The following is a 25,769-nucleotide window of genomic DNA, read 5'->3' as shown; positions in this document are numbered from 1 at the left end:
CACCGCTCTTAAAAACTCTTCCTAACTAGGAAGAGCTATGAAGACAGGTATAAGACAATTACTTTATATTCCCAAAGTCTATACTTTGTTGCAATATTTAGCTCGCTAGACATACTCTAACAAGTAAAATTCAATTTTACAAGATAGAAGGTGTACCATATATTCTTTGCTGTGTAACAAATAAACCCCCATACTTAGCATCATAAAAATAAACAGGACTTTATTATATCTCACAGTTTCTGAAGGTCAGGAATCCTGAATCAGTTTAGCTGGCTAGGACTGGCCTAGCGCCTCTCATGGGGTTGCAACTGGCTGGGCTGAAAGTATCTGAAGGCTGGACTCGGGCTGGAGATCCCCTTACAAGATGGCACATCCATGGGTGTTGGCAGAAGACCTCAGATTCTTGCTCTGTGGTGGCTGAAAGCCTTCAGACTTTGCCATGTGGACCTCTCCAAAGGACAGCTCAAAATGTGACAGCTTTCTTCCTCCAGAGTGAGTGTCTAAAAGAGAGCAAAGAAGAAACTCAATGATTTTTCAGAAGTGACATACCGTCACTTCAACCACATTCTGTTAGCCACTCAGATCACTTCTGATACAATGTGGGAGAAACCTATAGGAGGCTGTGAATATCAGTAATGCAATAACATCGGGGATCATTTTAGAGGCTGGTTACCTCAGAGGTTTTATGTGAATGGGCACATTAGCTGAGTATGCATAAACCTGATTAAAAGAAAAGAAAAGAGGAAGAAGTAAGATATTCTTGTCTCTGCTGCCTAAGGGCAAGAAACAAATGCTGATGAAGCCAAATGTGTTCATGTGTACCATAATTCAGTGTCATTCAATGTCTAATCTGCAGACAAATTCTTTGTCACCAGTCCAAAATGTGGTGCCCTAAAGACCCAGGACTCAAAACTCTGAGGACGCATGCTACCCAGCTATTTGTGGTGTCTCTAAGGAGGACGATGAGGCTGGAGCTGGGATTGTATTGGAAGAAGCTGGAAACCGAAGCCTCTGCTGATGTGAAAAGCAGTGGCTCAGTAGATGCTGGCAGAAACAGGAAACCGACAGGAGGAACCATGCCTCTTCCTCTTCCTCCTGCCTCCAATATTCCTCTTGCCTCACCTACTGGTAGAACCTAATGGAAGTGAGCAAAGAAGAAATGTAGATTTAAACCCCAGCCTCAGGTCCACTCGATTTTCACTCTCTTCCCCAAAAGAGGGATACACATATCAACAGTTGCATTACTCAAATTTGGGTGATGTTAATTACTTCTCAAGTTGAATGCCAGTTCTATTTGAATATTCCTTAACCTAATGACTACATTGTAAAGTTAGTCACCAACAATAATCTTTATATAAAACAATAAGGGGAAATAAGAAGAAAAGGAAAAGTAATTCACACGTATATATTTAACAAGTGAGGAAGACAATATGCATAAGTGCTACAATTCTATAACTACCCTCGAAGTGCATTTCTCTGTCATTTCACTTTCCACCCCATCTTCCTTTTCTCCTCAGCTACAGCCTCAGTGGTTGAGAATTTTTCACCTGGTTGGGTGGCCCAAAATTTCACTCCTGAAGAGTTGGAGTCCCCAGCAGTCCTGCTTTTTTGATTGTGGTTTTCCTTTAATTATTACTATTGGTCACAGAGGAACTAGGACACAGCCCAGAGAATCACCTGTGTCAAAAAAAAAAAAAGGCCTCTCTGTCACCTTTACATAGTAGAAATCTGATTTCCCTTGGTAACTACCAGAACCAATACAGTGACACTCATATTTGCCTGTAGAAACAAAGATATGAGATCCCAATAAAGTCAGATATTAGTCTAAGTATTCAATTTCATGGAACCATAAGTTATTTCCTTGGGAGTTAGTACCTCCAGTTCACCAAATCCCAAATTTGTGACACTAGAAACAAAGTTTTTGAGTGAACGATGAGGAATAATAATGAAAGTTTCCAATCCCCTTTTCATTTCTTGTTTCCTAGACTCAAGCATTTGGTCAGAAAGGAGTAGCACCATATATTCATCAGTGGTTCAAAAAAATGCTACATCATGTGATAGAACCTGAAACTTTCAGGAAACTCAATTTCCTCTTCAACAGAAAGGATCCAACCTGTGAAGTGACTAAGGAATGGACACATGGTGAGGGCTGTGACTCTCCTCTAACAACCCATGTTAAATTTCTGGCATTGGACCTGGAGATTTTTCCTGTTATGGACATTGGTAGCCTTCTAACAGCCTACCCTGTTAGTAGGCTGCCAATCTGTTTTATTCTCAGGAGCGCCATATTCAATTAACCCCTAGCAGAGTCCCAGTAGAGCAAAACATTCTGATCACTACTGTCTCCCCGCTTCCCGCTATGGTCATTGTGATACCCCGTCTGTAAGAGCTGTTGACTCTTGGTGCTCTAAATTCATATTATCCCCATTAAAATAGGGAAGCCATCTTAATGGCAGCATTTCCCAGAGTCACATCCAGCCTGCAGGGGACCAGCCTTTAGATCCCAGAGATCTTCATGCTCTGGTGTTCCTTTCGCTAATGTATTTATCAATGTCTCAGCGAATGGTGTCTTCTAGGCTCTATTAAGGATGCAATGGAGGACGGTATGCAGGTCACACATGATAAATGCACGCCAACATTTCTTTCTTCCAAAGAAATTCTTTCTGCCTTTGAATTTCTTATAGCATTTCAATCATTGTAAATCCAAGTTTAAGTCAATTAAACAAGTAAAGAATTGGAGGCAACTCCAGGTGCTTGAGCTAACTCATTAAATTCAGAATCCACGGTAAGGGCAACTGTATCAATATATTTAGAATTCAAAAACTAAAACCAATTACTGCTGAGGAGAGAAAGAGCTATTACTAGGGTATTACCAACCAGGAAGAAGCAAGTACTTTTTTTTTTAATCTTCAGATCCTGCCATCTCTCTCTTACATTTCTTTTGGGTAGAACTCATTAAGAAGTCAACTAACGAGGAAGGCATTAGACTTGCAGTACCTCACTCCTTGTTTCATAGAAGAGGGTAAAAGGGGAGGACATTGAAATGAGAGACAGTAGCTTAATTAATGATGCAGCTTCTTAAAATAACTTAAAACAATTAAATACTATTTTACACATTATTCAGCTTACATTTGAAATTTTCTTCATCTATTTAAATATATTTAGTTTTGTGTGAATACGAGTTAGAAATCTTAAACACTTTATAAGATGAAATAAGATTCAGCTACAGCTGGCAAAACTATGCCACAAAATGATTTACAAGAATAAGTTTGAACTATGTTATTGCATGTCTCACAATGGATTGAAAATGTAAAAATCTGCATGTCTCACAATGGATTGAAAATGTAAAAATGTAATAAGTAAAAATTTTATTATAAAAAAGGCCTATTATCTGGTAAACATTCTAGTTAAGTTTTATAAAGTTAGGCTCAATACCTAAACTGTTTGTTTTGAATTCAGAACATTCTAACATAGGCCAGTAAATATGAATAAGAATAATATTATGAATAGGAATTAAGAGAAAGCTCAAAGTACTATGAAATTAAAGTAGTATAATTAATTAATTAGAGATGCTACCAAATGCAAATACCATACTTTGAAATACGCGAGTAACTTGGTTCTTGGGATATTTTTATATCTTGGGGCACTGTACCACAATGAGATTTGGGATTAGTGAGGAGTCTGAGTTCTGTGTTAGATCCTATTAGTGTCTCCCATGATGCATCCCTGCCAGTTTGCACGTGAATCATAGGTCTTTATGTAGAAGAATATCTGTTTGTCCCATGTTTAGCCTGGGGCACAAGTCATGTTTGGCCAGTGAAATATGAAGGGAGGTGACATTTGATAGGACCACACAGAAACTTTGAAAGCCAGTGTATACGCCCACTAGCTTGTTTACTTCCTTCCTGCTATGTCCCAAATAGGTGCTGCTCTTTCAGCCGGGATCACAGAGTTAAGAAGACACTTTAAGAAGGTTTGAAGCTGACCTTTACCTGGAGGACGGCCGTAGCTAATCAACAGCCAATGTGCAATGTGAGTACCAAATAGTTTTTTGTTGTAAGGTACTGAAATTGGGAAGTTGTTTTTTGCTACAGCATAAATTAGTAAAAATTGACTAACACTTCTGTTTAAATTTAGTAGGAGAGAGGATATTTTGAACTCAGGAAAATTTTAAAAGCACTTTCACAAAAAAGTATATATGGGAGTGGAAGATGTGGAAATTAATTCTCTCAAAATTAGTTGGCTGAACTTAGTCCTTGGAAAGACTTTATGGACTTCCAGAAGTTTATATCTTAATTTAAAAATGACTTAATTGCACAACATGAACTAAAGAATAGCATGAATCCAATTGTACCTTGTCACACCCCAAAGCAAAAAGACTGCACTCCCTCATATTCTTGCTAATATTTACATTCATTTAGCAGAGAAGATATATATCCTTACATTTCTTAAAAAACAAATAACAAAGAAAGCAAACATGTGACACAGTTACAGAATGACAAATTATCAACCAATAACATCCTGTTTTGAAAGAGTAGGTTTTGACTGACATAAGGATGCCTCAACTGCATTCTAGAAGCTGTGAAATGTTATAACTGGAAAGTTGGTATTACAAAAAAAAAAAAAAGAACAGATCTTTTTTACATTTTTTCCAATACTTGCTATAGAAATTATAGTTTATATACCATTATTTAATTCTTTATTGTTGAAACTGCATTTTAACTGTGGGAAATATTAAAATATTTTATAACATAATCTCAGTCACCATTGCTTACAGATTCTGCTACAGTCTAATATTCACTATTAAGCATGAGTTTTTCCTACACAACATTTTCAATGTCAATTGAAACAGGTGCTCATTTAATCTTTTTCCATCTTTTCTTTAATTCAATGAGCTGCTTCCTCTCCTTTCACTATTTTTGTGCTCACAATACATATTGAAGTGAGAAAATTTTGCAGGTCTAATTCTGAAACAGGTTTGAGTCACTTTTTAAAAAAATATTTATGTTTCATATTGCTGTTGTTGCCATGAAACTATGACTATACCCCATTTCTTCCAGTACTAAGGCCACTCTCTGAGTTAGTTTTATATCTGAGAAAATAGCATAATTTATTTCAGACCAGTACAGCATTGCTAGAATAGTCTTTTTGTCCTTTTAAGTCAAGGAAGAGTTATAACTACACCTGAAGATACCCCCTACTCTCATGAAAATATTTATTTTTATTTACATTCTTACTGCATTTTCCTCATCCTAGTTCCTACAACATGCCCATTTTCTAATCATATTATAGAGCTTCTGGAATGCTAAGACCATGTCTTATTGTCACATAGACCTGATTTTAATACTTCTCTTATAGTGTGACAAATTGTAAAAATGTGAATACGTTTTTCCATCTCTTTATCCACACCTTCTTGAAATGAAACTCTGAAGCTCTTCCCGTTAAAATGTACTCTATTTTTCTATTTGTTCTGGCCTTCATGATATTTTTCCCTAATAGAATGTGATAGAAGTGGCCTTGTACAAATCATAACCTTTGTCAAAAGAATCTTAGCATGCTTAAATTTTGCCACTGCCTTGTGGATAAACACAGGTTGACCTGCGGGGAAATAAGAGACAACACGGAGAAGGAGGCGGGATCAAGATGGCAAAGTAGCAAGATGCTGAACTTGCCACATCCCATGAACACATCAAAGCTACAACTACATATGGAGCGACTCTCTCTGAGAACGACCTGAAGACTAGCAGAACAGATGTTCTACAACCAAGGATATAAAGAAAGAACCACCGGGAGTCTGGTAGGAGGGGAGGAGAAATCTAGTCAGGACCCACGTTCCTGGTAGGTGACCCAAAAGAAGAAATATCACAGCTTGGGGATCCTCCCTAAGGAACAAGGGGTTTGAGCCCGACATTGGGTATCACAGCCCTGGGGTCTGGCAGCAGGAAGAAAAACCCCTTGACTGGTTTGAAAACCGGTGGGACTTACCTGAGAGCTGTAAGAAACCGAGACTCTGATGTGAAGTATGTGCAGACTTGCTTGCTCCCAATCCCAGTACAGAAGCAGAAAATTGAAAACACCTGGTGCTCTGGTTGCATGTGAGGACCACCCCAGCAAGCCCCCTACCTGTATCGGGCACCAGCTCCAACCCCTCATGCTTTGGCCTCACTCCCTGCCAAAGCAGAGACTGCCATCACACCACGGAGAAGGTGCAGTTCACTCCGGACTGCAGCTCAAGCCATTTGACAACCTGGAGTCCTGGTCCCAAACCCATCTAAGGAGAATGCCATCCAGTGGGGAGAAGCTGCAGCACACTCCTAACTATGGCTTCAGGCCCTCAGTCCCCAGCCATGTCCCCCAGCCAGGCACTGACCACCATCATGCCAGGGAGAAGCAGCAGCTCAAGTGGGGCTTAGGCGCCATCCTTTATGAGCCTGGTTCCACGCCCCATCACGACAGTAAGCGCCACTGCACCATGTGAGAAGACACGGCTGCACTGGGTTTTGGCTCCAGCCACCACCAGCACTGACCCCTCCCCCCGCCAAGGCAGCAACTTCCGCTGCACCCAGGAAGAAGCCCTGGCTCACAACAGGCTCCAGCTCTGGCCCATCAAGCCCCAGCCCTACCCTACACCAAGGCAATGGCCATCAGCGCACCCATGCCCACTTCATGTCCAGCTCTCTCACCAAGGTCCCTGGACACACGCAGACTGCATAGGGATGCTTGCACACAAGGACACGACTTCAAGACCGGATAGGTAACTATTTCGCCTAATTTCATAATTGACCATGTATTTGTGGGTTTATTTCTGGGCCCTCTATTCTGTTCCACTGATATGTGTCTGTTTTTATGCCAGTACCATACTGTTTTAATAAATGGTTTTAAAAGGGGATTTACAAGATCAGATTTTGCTTTAAAAACTATACTCTGTGATTTGTTGAAGGAACTAGACTAGACAAAAGTAGATGCAGAGAGGCCAGATAGGAAGATTTGCAGTAGCCCTTATGGGAGATTATGTTCCATTGGTGGAACATGGAGGTGATAAAGAGAATAGAGAAAAACTCAGAATATAAGAAGTTGAGGGGAAGAATGGAGAATTGGAAGAACGGTGTGACTCTCAAGTTTCTGGTGTGAGTGATTGATGGTGATGCTTACTGAGATGGCAAATAGTAGATGCAACAAGCAGATTTGAACTGAAGGGACATTAAGACACTTTGGGGATAATATTAGAAAGCAGTATCCCACTACAATTAAGCTCATCCACAGGCTCTAGCTTTATTGCATGAAATAACAACATTTCCATTGTCAGAGTGCAATATAATACTCTGTTTGGCTAAAAGATATATGATTACTAGGTTAATCAAACAAATAGTAAGATTGACTGGGCCTTTGACTAATACATTCAGTTTCACTGTAAACCTAAAGCCCAGTGATTTTTGTATCTTTCCTAAGTTGTGCCCTCCAATCATCTTCTTAAGCTACAAAGAACTGCCTGTATTTTAAATTAGATTTGAAAACAGAAACTCTTTGTGATACATGTAGATTTCTTTGGTGGTCAATAGGCTTGATATTGGAGAAACTTAACTAACACTGGGGACAACAGTTTTTTTTTTTTTTTTTTCCTCAGTACTTAAAGATTAGAGGAATAAATTTGGGTAGAATTTTTATTTTAATTCAATTTTTAAACTATCTGTTGATTTGGCTAACTTGCACACAGCATGTTGCTACATATTTTAAGGAATATATCAAGCCCCTCAAAATAATGGAAGAAAATAATTGGCAAAAAAACTTCACACATAGTTAAAAACTTAAAAAATAATTGACTTTATAACTTATATAACTGTATAATATAACTATGAAGGCATATTTCATTTGACTATGCTACATGAAAGTACAATTATAAATATAAAATATATCCTCTAAAAATAAGACACAGGTTATATTTTTAACATTAGTCCTATATTTTAGTAAAAAAGAGCTAATAGGTACCTAAATAGTCATCTCCTTTAATCCAAAACTAACAGTAATTATCTATTAAGAAAAGAGGGTTATTAACAATATATGAAAATACAATTTTCCCTTAGTTTAAAATTTTAATAATTGACTCTACTTCTTTCTCTCCAAATAATACCCTATACACTTTGTCACGCAACCTTTTAAAACAACTGTGCTTTTTATGCCTTAATCTTACAAATTCCAAATCAGTGGGGTCATATTCATGAAGTTTTCCTTCATTTTCAGCATGATAGAAAAGACAGAAGGAGTTGTCAAGGGCAGACAGGCTGGCTGTTTGTTTAAGGACTATGTTGCATTTTAATCCCTTATAATTAGACAGGTGTCATGTGCATTCTAAGGAGATCTATCAATCAAAATATGCTGCACATTTTTTCTTTGTTTTTTCTTGTCTTCTCACTTTGACAGAATTGACTGAAAGGAAAATTGAATAAAGAGACATATTTAATTTTTTTTTTTACTTGAACTACTGTCAAAATAGAAAAGCAAAAAAGAAATCAAGGGGTTGAGTGGTGGTTAGGTAACTGCATAATGGGTAATATTTACCTGGTAACAAAACCTCATTCTCATGATGGTCCTGCCTAGGAGACAGGAAAGACTTGGTCCTGATTCTAGCTATCAGTCGTACATAGATTTATGCTCCTGTGGGTTTATGTTGAGTTTGATTATTATTATTATTTTTTAATTGTATGTATTTAAGGAACACAACAGGATGTTTTGTTTTGTTTTAAATTTTTATTTATTTATTTATTTTTGGCTGTGTTGGGTCTTCGTTTCTGTGCGCAGGCTTTCTCTAGTTGCGGCGAGCGGGGGCCACTCTTCATCGTGGTGCGCGGGCCTCTCACTGTCGTGGCCTCTCTTGTTGCGGAGCACAGGCTCCAGACGTGCAGGCTCAGTAGTTGTGGCTCACGGGCCTAGTTGCTCCGCGGCACGTGGGATCTTCCCAGACCAGGGCTCGAACCCGCGTCCCCTGCATTGGCAGGCAGATTCCCAACCACTGCGCCACCAGGGAAGCCCCGAGTTTGATTATTTCTAAGATCAGTCATATTAACTTAAGTATTGTTACAAAGAACAATCTTTGTAGAGTCAATATGTATATGGTAGAAGTCATGGTGAAAACAAACACATATATGATGATTTAATGAGAAGCTTTTGTATTTTTCTTTCTTTAGAATTTTTAAAAATCCTTATATGAAGCTCATGCTCTACAGTAGAGTATGCACAGTAGAGAGACAGTATGTGTATAGTATATGCAAGAAAAGGCATTATCTTTCTGAGATATAGTCATGATCATGAGTCTGCCTTTCATAGATTTTCTGTTATGAGTAATTTTACCAAAGTCATCAGATAATAGAGACAATCTAAGTGAACAGTAGAGATAATCTAAGTGAACCAAGTAACCAAGCATCAAAACTAAAAGCAGTTCTGTGTTTCTTTGTAGGGGCAGCGATGCACAGGAAACAGCTTTGCTGCGTGATTCGCTAGCAGTGTCTCTTCCTTGCTTCTGGGCTCCGCTAAGAGCAGTGTGCTTCTCCTTCTTCTAGTTTCTCAGCCTCAATAAAGAGCGGTAGCTTTATTTATTCCATCTTGTCTATATCTAGCTCTTCTACAGTATAATTTCTATATCGTGAGGCCCTGGTGTAAGACACTGTATTTTAAGTCATTAATGCAATAATCAATGCATATTTTTTGTAAATATTATGAAGGATCACCTGAAGCTTTCACACAGCAAGTGTAAAATTTGAATGGTAAATCACATTGTAGCATTTATATTGTCAAAGAATGACTATTTTAAAAGTATTTTCAATTTTAATGATGTTTAGTATTTATAGAAAAATCTATGATCTTATTCTTTCTAAAAAAATAATAAGTGCTAAACACTGTACTATTTTTTTTAATACAAAAGTGAACAGGACAGGAGAAAAACCAGAACCTGGTATTCTAATGGGAGTAAATATGTAAGAAAATACATACTTTCAACTAGTGTTAACTGAAATTATATAGAAAATAAATTTAAAAATAAACACAGGTGATGCAATAGATGGTGAGTGGGAAAGATTCTTTAGTAAGATGCTCAGAGAATATCTTTGAGGAAGTAAAATCTAAGCTAAAGATGAGTATTGCAGTGACCCCAGGTATGCAAAAATTGAATAATATAGAAGAAACGGATAATTCTTAGAAACATATAACCTACCACGACTGAATCAAGAAGAAATAGAAAACCTGAACCGACCAACATCTAATATGAAAATTTAAGTAGTAATCAAAAACCTCCCAACAAAGAAAACCCCAGGACCAGATGGCTTCCCAGCCCTAAAAAAGAATGTGATACTGCCATTTTGAGGTAACATGGACAAAACTAGAAGGACCTTATGCTATGGAAATAAGTCAGACACAGAAAGAAAAACACTCCATGATCTCTTAATATGTGGAATCAAAAAATTCACATTCATAGAAACAGAGAATATAATGGTGGTTACCAGAGGTGGAGAGGGAGGGGAAATGTGGAGATGTTGGACAAAAGGTACAAAGTTGCAATAGTTCTAGCTATACAATGTACAGCATGGTGACTACAGTTAATAGTATATACTGTATGCAGGATATTTGCCAAGAGAGTAGATTTCAGGTGCTCTCATCACACACACACAAATAAGGTAACTATGTGAGGTGATGGATATGGTAATTAGCTTGACATAATAATCGGTTCACTGTGTATATGTGTATCAAAACATCATGTTGTACACCTTAAATACATACGATTTTTATTAAAAAATAAATTAAAAAAATTTAAAGACCCTATTGGTCAGCCTCAAGAAAAGAGCAATCTAATTGCAAAATACACATCTCTGGCATTCATAGCTCACCTGTTCTCACGTCTGAAACTTTTCCACATGTGTTCATGTACTCAATCTTTGAGCACTTGAGTAGCTGCTTCGTGCCATGCTCTTGGTTAAATATCAGAGATTCACAATATACCCAAAGAAATAAACATTTCACCAAATCACCATAATGCAATATAAAGTACTATAATACATATGTATACATAGATTTATAAATGTATATGTTCTATCTTAGCTTACAGTAACCATCATCATATCAAATCAAATATGCAAAAAACCAAACTATCTTTTCTCCCCATTCTTTCTATTCACAAACTAGATAACTGATTCCTTGTTCCAAATTCTTTACTATGTTTAATATTCCTAATCTCTAAACAAGAAGCACAAAAATTCCTTTGATGATTCTACTTCATTTATCTTATATATAGGCCTACAAATGCCTCTACTATTATTTTATTTCTGCAGTATATTTAACATTTTTACAGCTGAGTGAATTATTTTCTAACACTCACTTTTTCTATACAGGAAAATTATTTTCAGTAATAATCCTAAAATGAAACAAATAATAATAGTCAGAAAAGAAGTGACAATTTTGTTTTACTGGATCTCATGTGTGTGTGTGTGTATATATATATATATATATATATATATATATATATATATATATATATATATATAAAAAATCATGTCATTTGAAAATATACAAATTAATAATAATAAGTAAATATTACAGAAGTAAAATAACTCAAATTCTGTTTCTTCATTTTAAAAATCACCATACCCTCTGCTTATTTCAAAAGTACTACATTTTACTGAAGAAATATCTAATCCCTTAGGGCTTTCAAACACAAACTACCTGAAATGAGGTCAAAGGATTCCAAATTCTCATGAACTGACTCTTGAAATGAACGTGAAATGGTACAGTGGAGGCCATGGGTAATGGGAGTTGATTTTATAACTAGAAGTTCTTTGAATTAACATCCTTGTAACTGCAATGTTTATTAAGGAAAAGTAATTAAAATAGGCTAAGGTAAAGCTTGTGTATGTATGATTAAAACTCATCAGTAACGATGGCAACTGTTTGGTACTTAGACCAAAATTCTTCAAGAAAATGTATTTTATCTTTGACATTAGAAACAGATAAACTTTTATTCAGTTTTATTATTGTTTTGAAATTCTCTGAAACAATACATCTCCCTACTGCCTCTGCCCAGGCCTGAACACTACTTGGCCCTTTTGGTTTCCTATTCCTTTATTTACATTTTATCTGTACAGAAACCAGATGCCCATACTCTTACATTAGAATTATTACTAAAATGTTTTTTCAGTATTTTCTGGTGATTATTTTTCCTTTCTCAGATGCTGGCTGAATATTCTTAGAAGATTAATCCTCCTAAAATAATGTCTGCCTCATGCCCCTATCCAGCATTAAAAAGTAAAGATCAGACACATTGACTCCCTACTTTCTTCTACATTAAGCCTAAACAATTTTATTTCTCTATTAAAAACTGACAGAATCTGTTTACCTTTTGCCGCTGATCTTTTCTATATAAATCCTTGTATTGTCTGCCTTAATTCCTCATTCTTACATATGCCATGCTAATAATGTCTGTCTATATGCATATCCTGCTTCTTTTTAAGACATGAGGCTCAATTCTGATAAATCCCTTCCTTTAAGTGAGCTTAACTCTTTTCTCCACTAAATTTTCTCTGACTACACCAATCCATAATAATCTATCTTTACCTTGAACCACTATAATCAACTTATGTTTTATTTCTATTCTAAATTGTATCTACTGAAAAAGTATGCATATCACTTGTAGAGAAAAAGGCATGGGATTTTACAAAAAATAATTTTTAGAATTTAATCATTTCTAAATAAAGTTTAAAGGTATAAAGGACTCATAAACAGATAGACTTGTGTCTGAAAATACAAGATCCCCTGCATATCAAGAATATAGCATTTATAGATTTTTATATCAGTTTTGAAGCACAATTTGAATTAACATCTGTGATATGTGATATAACTTTTGAGAAATTTGTCACAGCTTTTTAATAAAGTAAAACAAAAGTATCTAGTATAAATACTTTACGTATAGATGTAGTACTTGTTCTCAAAGATATCAGTGATAATTTGCTATGAATTCAATTTTTCATAAGGGTTCTTTTCTATTAACTGAATATACGCCTACGTAATGAGATTAGTAGTTCAGTTTTTTTTTAATTTATTTATTTTATTTATTTTTGGCTGCATTGAGACTTCGTTGCTGCACGCAGGTTTTCTCTAGTTGCAGCGAGTGGGGACTACTCTTCCTTGCGGTGCACGGGCTTCTCACTGTGGTGGCTTCTCTTGTTGCAGACCGCGGGCTCTAGGCGCACGGGGTTCAGTAGTTGTGGTGCGTGGGCTCAGTAGTTGTGGCTCACGGGCTTAGTTCCACGGCATGTGGGATCTTCCTGGACCAGGGCTCGAACCCGTGTCCCCTGCATTGGCAGGTGGATTCTTAACCACTGTGCCACCAGGGAAGCTCAGTAGTTCAGTTTTAAACTCACTCTAACTCATGTAGATTTCCTAAGTAGATTATAGTTTAATAGATTTTAAAAGGTGTTCAAGTTGAGATAGATATATTTTTTTCATTAAAGAAAAAATGAATTTTTTTTCTCATCAGGGAATAATATTACAAATTCTATTTTATGTCATCCTTTACATCTGTATAAAATTTATTGATGGATTCCCTATGGTTTTCAAAGACATTATTTACATTCCTTTTTGGTGGCAGCAAAGTAGCTTTAACTTTTTGCTAGATTTCTGTTGGTTAGATGGCTCCTTTCTGTGGTAATTTCATTATAACTTCAACGTGGGTTCCAACTCTTATGGCTGCAATTACTTGTAAAATTTAGAGTTACCAGATTGTAAAGTTATACTATCCACTACCAGCTGCCTAAGGGTAATTTCCCCATTAATTTCTGGATCTACACTAAGCTTTCCTTTTTATACAAATTTTAAAAACAGGAAAAAAAGGAATTCCTTAAAGGAAAAGAGTCCTTAGAGCTAGGTTCTTATAGCTACTATTTCTGCTGAAGTAATAATAATAAACAGCTAGGTTGATGATTGGCAAAATCTTCCTTCCAAGCATGAAGCTCTTTTTTTTTTTTTCTCTTTTTTAATATTAACTAAAATTATATCTATTCTCTCTAGTCAAAATCACTTTTGAAATTCTGTTATGCTCTTTCAAGGAAGTAAAATTTCCCAACCAAAGATATCAGTTAGCGTGGAGCATTTCCTAACAAACTTCACTGTCCCAGAGACAGTCCCAAACCAGGGAGTCAGAGAGAGCTCTAAGCCATCAGAAAGAATGCCATAAGTTCATACGTGAAGCTTAAAACTTTTGCACTGAACTAATTTTACCTAAATGGATCAAGCTAATTCTCAACAATACCAACTAAATGAGGGGTTGTTCTACTTAATAGTTCCCTCGCTTAGTACAATGGTACCTAAAAGCTTTGAAAGAGCTAATGTATTTCCAAAATTCTCAAGATATTACCCGGAAGATCACCGACTTGGGATAAAAAATAAAAAGATGACTGATAAAGAATAACTAACTGGAGGACATGCCAAACCTTTACTCCACAAATTAGCTGTTAGTCCATTATTCTTTCTGCTCAGGAATCAGCTGCAAAGAAGTATATGCTGCTGAATAGAGCAAAGACTTTGTCATTTTCCTGTTCTTATGAAGATATTGAAAAATAACTGATGGTCCTTAAAAAAACAAAAAAAAAAATTCACAGACTGGCCCAGATGGAAAATTCCATTCTGATAATTTAGTTTAACTTCCTTATTCTTTATCTGAGGGAACTAAGGGTCAATAGGTTAATTGATTTGCCCAGACTAGAATTTTTGTTTCCTGAATCCCAGTTCAGGGTTATTTTATCTTCACCGATAATTCTTAGCTCTCTGGTGGCTGGGGATCAATTAAAGATCACATGCTGATGAAATTAAGGATGTGTTCACATTCCCAATGCTCTCTACAACTTCAGAATCTGAATTCTCTTTCCCTACAATGCTACGATTAGAAATGATCTGTTGTAATTTCCAGACTTATTTATTTTTAAATTATGTGTTGAAATGTCAAACCAGGTCAGTGTGTTTTCTTATCCTATAAGCTGCTCTTGTGGAGATGGAAGGTTTATTGGTTGGTTTGCTATCACCCACATACTTGTGTAAGATTAGTTGAGATTTATGTGGAAACAATAGCAATAAGAATTACCTGCCTTGATTTTACTTATTTATTTACTTCTGAAGAGGTCTGACGTTTTTAAGTTTACGTGATTGTAATGTTGACACAACATCTGTGTGTTAGCATTGTGATCAGGACTGAAATCGTATTGTTATTATTATTTTCTGGCCGCATCACACAGCTTGCGGGATCTTAGTTCCCCAACAAGGGATCGAACCCACAGCAGTGAAAATCCCGAGTCCTAACAACTGGACCGCCAGGGAGTTCCCATGGAATCATATTAATCTTTAATGATAATCCAACTAGGATGTGTTTTAGCCTTGCTGTTTGTATACAACACATAAACCTATAGCACACAAAGTAGCCTTTTAAAAAATTCCTCGATTATCACTTAGAACCTTTTCTAAGTAATAATATACCCGCATGTGCTTAGAGATCTGTCAGCATGAGTTCTCTGCCATTCTTCTTCATCCTCTACTCTGGTTCCATGGCTCCTCTGATCGAAGCCGCTTAAGAAAACTTCACCTCCATCACCCGGAAGGTGTCTGTTTTCAGAAGTCCAACATTCATGCCAAGGGTGCTTAGTTCTTGAGATGCCAGAATGTTGCCAGCTTGTAAACAGATCTGTAAGCATGATCCTCCCCTAATCTAACTACCATCACATGAGCTCTTTCTCAGCACAGCTCTAGAGGCACTAAGCATCTCATAGAATTATCTTGTCAATATCTAGTCAGGTGCTAGCCTTCTTTCTTCACATAAAATCTCAAAATTACTCTCAAGGAAACAGATCCTTCAGTTTATAATTCTCCTCTTCCCTGTAGAACTTCAAAGTTAGTACAATGGCTCAACTGCATGAGGTTTCTCTGAAATTTTGCTTAAGTGTCACCTGCTTTGGAAGCTTTTAACATCAACTCCTGTGTCTTTATCCTACTATTACTCCTTTTTCATTCTCAGTATTCTATTCCCCACCACTCTGAGAATTAGCAAATGTCCTCGGGGAAAAACAAAATAGAGTGAATGTGTAGCTCTACTCTGAGTTCATCTCGCTTCTCTTCAGAATTTTATCCTTGCCCATCCTGACTGCACTGGCATCTCTCCAGTGCCTTTAAATAGAGGTTTTATATATTTAGCACAGTTTTGACAGTCCTTTTCAGTAAGCAGCTGATTCTGTTATAGATTACTCCGTCATGATCAGAGCCTGTGGTCTCTACTTACTAACGTTTATTTTCCCTAACAACAAACTTCTTAACCTGTCTGATTTCTTAAAAACAGGTCATTTTGCCACACTGGTGAAAACTTTACAGATAAGAAACTCTTTGGATAAAAATATAAGCTACCTTGGTTCTTTAGTGCCATTTTCCCCTTACCTAATTACATCCAACAAACAACAGAATATAGGTATTGGTTAGTGCCTAACTTCTTATTAAGCCTTTCTTCTTGAGTGATATACCGAACTGAGTATGCTATAATTCCACACCAAAGACAAAGTGATTTTCCACTACAAAGTTTAAGTTAAACTAGTTAGACCTGTCAAATTTCAGGGGGGTTAACACTTAGCTTCTATAGAGTAATAAATGACCAAGCCCCCAAATGAAAGGGTACTTTTCTGGCAATACAGATATTTCCAAGTACTGCTACAAATATCTGAGATTTCTTCTTTTAATATGGCAGCTTGAGTGAAAGAATAAAATCTTATTGACCATTTGCCTTTTCTCAGTGTTTAACTTCATTTTCAAACAGCTACTTGACTATTTTTAAATGAGTCCTTTGTTCAATGTTTTATGGTATTCTTTATTCAGATTTCAATTATAGTAAATTTGGTAAATCAAGTTATATAATTTTAAAACTTTTTTAATAGGTCACATTCTTATCTAATTAAAATCATTTCTGTACCACAATTTTAGGATGATGTCAGTATGCCTTACATTATTATTAGATCTTATTTATCATTCTTACTGACGCATGTAACAATCACTCAGATGTCTCCAGAATCATGATGGATATTTTCTGAGCATTTATCACCTGAATTTTAAATTTGGGAAGGCTTGAATACAAACAACTGTATTGACTTATCAAAATATTATTCATAGGAAATATGAATTTCCCTAGACATGTTTATTTCAATATGAGAAGAATATAGTTGCTGAAGCTAATTTATCATCGCAGATAAATATCACTCAGTGGAAAAGTATGTGACAATCTCTGAGTTATTAATTTTATGTCTATAATTAAGGACTTTTAGTATTTCTGTTTCTTCTTTGCTTACCTTTACTTCAGTGATGGATATTTTAGAACAAGTTGAAAATGAAAACTTTTTTTTCCTTTTAATATTGCTCTTCTGCTGTGAACCATACTCAGTAAAACATGGAACCTGAAAAAATAAGAGGAGAAAAAATAAATTTTTGCATTTAGTAATGGCCCTCTGCGGTCTAAGACATTGCAGTATTTTATCCATATTTTCTTAAAAGATAGCTCGTTTCTTCCAAGCAATGGAACATCAACAGTCTTACATAAATTATTATGTTTACTTACAGATTTGTGTACAATTTCACACTTATTGTATAATCAAAGAAGACACGTCCTATCCTGGATCATATACCTAGAACAATAAAATAGCATAAAAATCAAGAGTACCCTCCTGTGAGGGAGGACAGCTACCTATAAAGATGTGAAGACCTGAACGTGCAACAGCTCTCAGGCCACAGAAAGGAGTTTGCTTTTTATTTCAACTTTCAATGAGAACAATGGCAGGGCTCTAAACAAGTGGACAACATGACCTGATATAATGTTTTTAAAATATGATCATGGGAGCCGTTTGGAGATTAGTTAGCAATGGAAGAAGAGTGCAAACGACGATGCCAGGGAGAAAGGCTCGCAGTCAGGCAGGCGGATGTGACGCTGGCATGGAACAGGACAGCAGCTGTGGAAAGGGAGAGGCAGGCGGAATAAATGGGAGAGAAGTTCTGCATTTAGAGCCAGCAAGAATGTCTGATATATCAGGTGTTGGTGTGCGTGAGGGAAAATGATAGATCAAAGCTGATATCTAGATTTTTGGCCTGAGCAACTGATGGTGTGCGCAGTTTGCAATCTGGATCTTTGAGCTCCTTGTTTTTTGTCTCAAATGGAAGATCTCTGGGCCCTTCCCAGGCCCTCTCTCTAGACCCAGATCCTTCCATGGAGAGCCACCATTACACATTTTCCACCTTGTCAGAATAGTTACAGGCTTTTTTAAAAATTTTATTTATTTATTTATTTATTTTTGGCTGTGTTGGGTGTTCGTTTCTGTGTGAGGGCTTTCTCTAGTTGCGGCAAGTGGGGGCCACTCTTCATCGCGGTGCGCAGGCCTCTCACTGTCGCGGCCTCTCTTGTTGCGGAGCACAGGCTCCAGATGCGCAGGCTCAGTAGTTGTGGCTCACGGGCTTAGTTGCTCCGTGGCATGTGGGATCTTCCCGGACCAGGGATCGAACCCGTGTCCCCTGCATTGGCAGGCAGATTCTCAACCACTGCGCCACCAGGGAAGCCCTAGTTACAGGCTTTGACATTATTAAAAGGTCTTGTCTTTAGAGGCAGAACATCAACCTCTCTCAGAGATGGCCTAGTGCAAGTGTGCCATATTTCGTTCACCTGAACTCTCTTCTGAATCACAGCTGCTCTTGTTCCCAATTTCTGAGTTATTTTTGCCCTCCTCGTCCCTCCAGGATTCTTTTGGGAGCAATCACTCAGAAGTCTTCTCTTTTGCTTTAGTGGAGTTGCAAATTTTTTCTTTCTAGACTCTTATAGAATTATCTATATTTTTTATTTTTCTGCTATTTCAAATAGATTTGGGCATGAGGGGAAAATAAATGTGCATACTCATGCACAGATCTGGAATTCAAAGTCTGCAAATACACTTACCCTCCAGCATTTTGATCAGGCCCATTCTAGAAATCTATGTTCAGGTAGCATATCAGAATTATCTCTGGAGTTTTATTGTCATAGTTATTTATTTGTTTGTTGAATTAAATAGCTTACTCTATTTGATATACAAAAGATTCTATATTGTCCTTAAATAATAGTTTTCAAAACCATTTATGCTTCCAAATCGAGTTCTACAAACATGTTCTATGCCTAGGTTCTTCTCAGCTATGCTGAATCAGAATTGTAGGGATGTACAACATCTGATAACTGTATTTTTATGGATTCCACAAGTGACCAAAATGAGCAGCCTGATTCAAGAAGCATTACCTTAGGGTAATATGCCCTGCTACTTCTCCAACATTTTAGAATTATTCTGTGTAATGAGTGATGTCACCCATGAGACTGTGTTATAAATATGATCCATGTGATGCAGAAAATAATTTGGATAACGTATCTACTGATTTAGATAATTTGGATGCAGCCCTTTCTAACACCATAAATAAGGAGGCAATCATCACTCTCTGTGCAGATGACATTGTTTCATTATGAAGAAGCCTTAAACAATTAAACCTTTGATGAATTATTTTGAGAATAATTGCTCAGCAGTAGCAGAGCTAAAACAAAACCCTAATGTTTGACAAATATTTTCTAAGGCTTCACTGATTAATATACAATCTCACCCAGAGGTCAAATTATTGTGACTTAATCATCGGTCATTCTACAGGGACCAACATAAGTTTCTACTGAGGTCATAGTGTCCAATCGGTAATGTTTCACCTTATATCGTTTATTACCTGAAAAGAATCCCAGTATCACTCTCATATTTTCACAGCTGCAATGTGGATTTATCTGCTGAGTATTTAATATGGAAATATACTTTCTATGTTTAAAAACTCACTATTTCTTCATTGCATACTTTGTGATACCACTGGCAATGATTTTTTTGAATACTCTGAGTACAAAATCACAATTTTGCTGCCTAAACATATTAGATAAGCAGAAGAATGACAATACTAAAGAATGAGTGAATATATTACCATTTAAAATACTGTATTCTGGCTGGACTCATACTCCGTCCAGGTCCTCGGTCACTCTGTGACAATGGTAAATTGATATATGTTTTCTGATCTAGTCTTCTCTCTAAAAGGGAATAATAACACAGTTTAAAAAAGTATTTTGAGGATAACATGAAATAACCTTATAAGTGGCAAGCAGAGTTGCTGTCGTATAACCAGGCTCAGTATACGGTAGCTATTATTCACAGCTGCTCATCTTAAAAAAAATTCCAGTATCTACAGATCAATGCTTCTTTTTCTATTCTATGCACCCACTTATTTCCCTAATACTGTCTTTCTTCTTTCCCACTCGCACCTTCTAGAACCCACGGAAACATACTGCTGCAAAGCCTAGCAACTGGAAATAATTACACTTCTTTTCCTTTTTTCATTCCTACTCTAATGTTCTATTTGACTCTGTTTATTAATGTTGACATGCTAGCTTATTGAGGTGTCCCTTTTTCATGAATTTGATTTATAGAGTTCCAATAGGTTTGCACAGCAGTCTTTATCTCTAGGAAAATATTCTGGTTTATTTTGTAGGAGTTCTAGCTCTGACATTTCGTGACATTTTCCCTTACTTTTGACAGTTTTTTTTTTTTTTTCTTTAGATAGTGAACCAGACTGGTGAAGTGTTTCATTTGTTTGATCCAGCCTGTTTTATACCTCATAAAGTCCTACAAACTTCCCATCTCACAATACATCCTTGTTTGGTTTTTATTGGCACTACTTTTTGCTTTACCTTGAATTATTTTGTTGTTGACTAGGATATGGGAAGTTGACTTTTTCCCCTAAGTAACAGGCAAACATATTTTTGTTTATTTTTATAAGAAACTGTCCTCCTTCCATAATCATGCTGTCTGAATTTACTTATTTTTGAAGCACTATAAAATAAAATATATTAATTCAACTAAAACCTAATTTGAACATTATTTTGCAACCTGTTCTGTATTTATATGGGTTAGTGTTACACAGTCAAAAAATTTTTGTAGAATCTTCCTGTTTCTCAGCAAAGTTTCTATCTTTATCATTTACAATAAACACTACTATTCAAAATTACTGATAGAAAAAAATGGCTACATTTTCATAGAGTAAGAAATGTATTTTTATCATTGTTAAAATGAACACTATTAACGTAACACTTTCTGGCTAGTGGTGGAAATTACTGACAGTAATTGGATAGCACTTATTCGGGACGGATTCTTTGCCTCACGACTATTGCCACTACACTTGACAAAGCAAGAGTTAACATTTCTTTCTACAGAGCCCCCTTAATAAAAAGTCACAGTGTGTAACATTTTTGCAAAGCTGGACGTTTAAAGCTTCCAGCTTAGTTATTTCTTTATTCACATGTCCATTATGCCCTATTGCTATCTCAAACTTTAAATTTGGGGTGTCTCCAGCTATTTAGCCCTCAACCAAGATACTGACTTTACTACTGGACTTGTACATTGCTAGTCCAAAATCTGTGTGAATTCACATAAATAATCACATCCTTACACACACACACACACACACACACACACACACAGAGACTTCACCTTACTGAATCATTTTACTGGTAATTTTTCTACACCAACTTGTTTTCAAGGTGTTTGATATAAATTTGATAAATATTAGAGACAGAATTTTCTGCTGTGGTAGGGAGATTAATTATTCCTCCATATAATAAATATATTTAAAAGATGCAGAATAAAAGAAGATTCTAAACATTTTTTACAGTATAGATCATTCTCCCCAGAATATATTCGAACTTAAGATCAGAGCTGTAAAGAAGAGATGGCTTAATTAAAGTACTATATTCACAGCTCGCTATTTAAATTGTCTCTCAAGGAAAAGGTTAGAGCATATTATAAAAGATGAACATGTCATCACACCAATATTAACTAGCTTTAGGCCTTCTTAAAGAGCAGGGAAACATTCTCCCAATTTCTCCAGAGAAGGTTTTCAGACATTTTGGTTGAATTTATTCATGCATAAATAACCTTAACAAGCTTATCTTTGCCCTTCTCCTGTGGTTTTTAATTATTTCAATTTGCCAAGTCATTTTTCAAAAAATCATTTTTGGCATAAATTATAATTTGTATATTTAAGGAAACGAATGTTAAAAGCCATTTCGGGGGCCAGGCTAAACTCTCCTATCCATCGCTCACACCCCTTGAAACCATTACTGAGATTCTCCTGACAAAGCACTCAAGCTCCCTACCATTCCATCCCATCTGTATGTAGAATTCCAACCTTGGTTGAAACCATGTCTTTCTCATGCTTATCCATGTCTTTCTTGTGCTTAATTGAATCACACCCGAAGCAAGGACGTTGCCCAGAGGAATTGCACTGCCATGAACTCCTGGTCACGTCACCACCCACAGTTAACTCCTCTGTTTTGATCAGCAGCATTCTATTTCCTTCGTCATGCTACACTCTCTCATTCTCCTCAATCACTACTTTTAACCTTCTTGACTTTCTTTCAAGGTCCTTAGCAGATGAAAGGGATCTGGTCAAAAGGCTCTCAAGTCGACACCAACAAATTAATCAATGTGTATTTACCTGGACCTCCTTCCCTACGGTTCTAAAGTATGAATGACTCTGGTTTTCTCTGTAGCCAATTCCTTTGACTCTGCCTTTATCACATCCCTTTCTTCCTCTCAGCTCTCTGGTCATAGATTTCCTCTGACAGCCTCTGGATACCCATTTGTCTTTTTATACTGGACTCTACCTTTCAATGTTTATTACATATTAAAATTCTCTTCTTAGAAACACAGACACTCCCTTGACTCTATTCTTTTCCAGTTCACACTCTATCTCTCATTTACTTTACAACTTATTTTTTATGGAGTTTTGTGAGCACTTTCCGTTTCTATCACTTATTTCCTCCTCACTCTTCCACTCAATTTAATTTGTCTTCTGATTCCATCATTCCAGTGAGACGGTTCTTGCTAAGGTCACTCAGACACTTCTCTGAGACATCTCTTAGAATTCTCAGGGGCACATCAAACAATCTGTCCAAAATCGAACTTAAATTTTTCTCCCTAAATCAGTTCATATAGGGCATTTGCTAATTATGTCATCACTTACCCTGTTTCCCAAGCCAGAAAAACTGGATGGCATGTTTGCCTCTCTCTTCTAGACCTTGTATTAATTAGTAAAATTTATAATAGGTCTTCCTAGTGTGAGGCTCACAGAAAACACTGGGTAAATGTTAAGTATTAAAATTAGTAACAGCAAAACTGTCACCTTTGGCATCCCTTAATATTTGGGTAGATTTGTGTTTTACATGTGTTTTCCTCTAAAGGTTTCAAGTTCATTGAGGAACGTACAAATCCCCAATTTTTATACCCACGTCTGACTCCCCTATTGCTATCACAGTACCTTTAGAAGGCTTCTCCATGCCAATTTTATTGTGCAGAAAGAATATTAAGCTGTACTTCCACTTCAGCAGGCATTGAACTAATGGAAGATGAATAAAAGAGATAAACATAAAATACAAAATCCTAAAAGATGAAAGAAAAGGTGAATATTTAATAAACCTCAACTTAGGAGTGCATTGTCTTAATATAAAATAACATAAAGAAGTTACAAACACATATCAATACATTTTACTACTTACAAAGTTAAAATAATGCTAAATTGAGGCAAAAATAGTGCTAACACAAATTAAAGACCAAATCACAAATGGTTGAAGTATTACAAAAGGTAAGTTTTTCCAAAAGATCCTTGAGAAAAGAGTTTGGCTTATATGTTATAATCTGGCATATATTCCAGATAGACCTACCCCTGGACCCACCAATGGGATTTGGGCATATCCTCACAGATTGGCAGATATTTGGACTCTCCAATCCCATTTCAGTGGTGGAAAAACATTGGGGGTTTTGGTGAAAGCAGAGGAGAGTGTGTCCATGATACTGGGGCCAAATTAACAGGGAAGATGGCAAGCCACAGATCTCCAAAACCAGCTCATGGTGGCAATGTTAGGGGGCCAGAAAGAGCTGCCTTCAGTAGGTCCTTGTTGGTTATCTATTTTAAATATAGCAGTGTGTACATGTCAATCCCAAACTCCCAGTCTATCCCTCCTCCCTACCTTTCCCCCCAAGTAACCATAAATTCGTTCTCTAAGTCTGTGAGTCTGTTTCTGTTTTGTAAATAAGTTCATTTGTATCATTTTTTTTAGATTCCACTTATAAGCGCTATCATATGATATTTGTCTTTCTCTGACTTACTTCACTTAGTATGATAATCTCCTGGTCCATACATGTTGCTGCAAATGGCGTTATTTCGTTCTTTTTTATGACTAATATTCCAGTGTATATATGAATATCCTAATAACCTCTTTATCCTAATAACCTAAATGGGAAAAGAATTTGAAAAAGAATAGATGCATGTATATATATAACTTAATCACTCCGCTGTACACCTGAAACTAATACAACATTGTTAATCAACTATACTCCAATATAAAATAAAAATTTAAATAAAAAAAGAAAGAGCTACCTTCAGGAAGGGACTCTGAAACTGGAGAAGAGATTCCATTCCTCTGGTTCCATCACAGTGTGCGATATAAGAAGGACACTCGTCTTACTTCTGTGTCAAAGAGAATAGCATTGGAGAAATTCAGTATCCACTCAAATGAGAAATCATGCCAATAAAAAAAGTTGAATGGAAAATGGAACAGCATTGCCAAGTAGATGCGGCCAAAGCCTGTAAAGATTACTGGTACTGGGAGAAGTTCTAGCAGTAAATGACAGCAAGGTGACCAGGAAAAGAAAACAGTATATGGATACACTCTGTAGTGTTTAAAAAGATAATTCCTCCACATGTATCACTGAGCACATGGGAGACACTCCTGAAGATGTCTTAAGATAAATGGAAAAAGAAATAGTTGAGAAGACTTGGAGATACAGGGGTAGCAGGTGAGAAAAGTTAATAAAATTGTGGTTATTGGCACTTGTATGTTGCATTTGTACCCATAGCTTGGTGAGGTAGACAGATCTATCACTTGCACACAAACACACACACACACACGTGTACAAATTTAGCCTAAGAATTCTGCATGGAAACATAGGAAAAATGTCTATAATTAATATAATAAATAGAAAACAGTGGTTACTTCTGTCTCCTGGAATGTTAGGTCAGTTTAATTTTCATTTACATATATTTGGCATTTTTTCAGTAGTTCCATGATGATGAATATATATATACATATATATAATAGTTATATATTATAAAAATATATACTATAATTTTTAACACATAAAAGAATGTTATTGAAAATAATGATAATCATATATTTATTCAGTTTTCTGAGTTTTATTTATCTTATTACTGCTAAATATTACAATAAAAATTTATTGAAATTTCTTTAAGTCTGAATAATTGTTTTTTGCATCAGGAAATGTTATGCTCATGTTCTCTATATTAGTGGATGTGTGGAAAGTGGGACGTTTTGAACAGTGAATAATGAGAAGAGATGTATTTGTTTTTAAAGCAAGAGACTCTGGTCAGGTGCAGATGTTTAAAGAGAAAAAGTGTGAAAAAGTGAACATGTCAAGCTGAAGAGAAAACAGTGAGACCTAAATGTTTGGATGACATGATCTTTTCTCTGTCTGTAAGCCCGCATTTTTTCTTACAACTTTAGGCTTTGGGTGTATGCATGTGAAAAGGGAACCTTAACTCCTGCACTGAGCTCCCTTCTCCATGAACCAACAGCATAGAGTCTTGCCAGGTTGAAGACACGG

The 25,769-nt window shown here is 36.3% G+C and overlaps 1 long non-coding RNA gene across 1 annotated transcript; it reads left to right on the top strand.

Annotated features, from left to right (window-relative positions):
- Positions 1-9,590, top strand: LOC309628613. Its single transcript, XR_014244583.1, has 3 exons — positions 1-4,032; positions 5,593-6,754; positions 9,452-9,590. It is a non-coding gene; the product is annotated as an uncharacterized lncRNA (long non-coding RNA).
- Positions 9,591-25,769: the final 16,179 nt, after the last annotated feature.

This window comes from Balaenoptera borealis (genome assembly GCF_965194805.1).
Source record: "Balaenoptera borealis genome assembly, chromosome: 4".
Taxonomy (NCBI): domain Eukaryota; kingdom Metazoa; phylum Chordata; class Mammalia; order Artiodactyla; family Balaenopteridae; genus Balaenoptera; species Balaenoptera borealis.
Note: the sequence above shows the minus strand (reverse complement) of the source record. Positions and strands in the feature narration are given on the sequence as shown.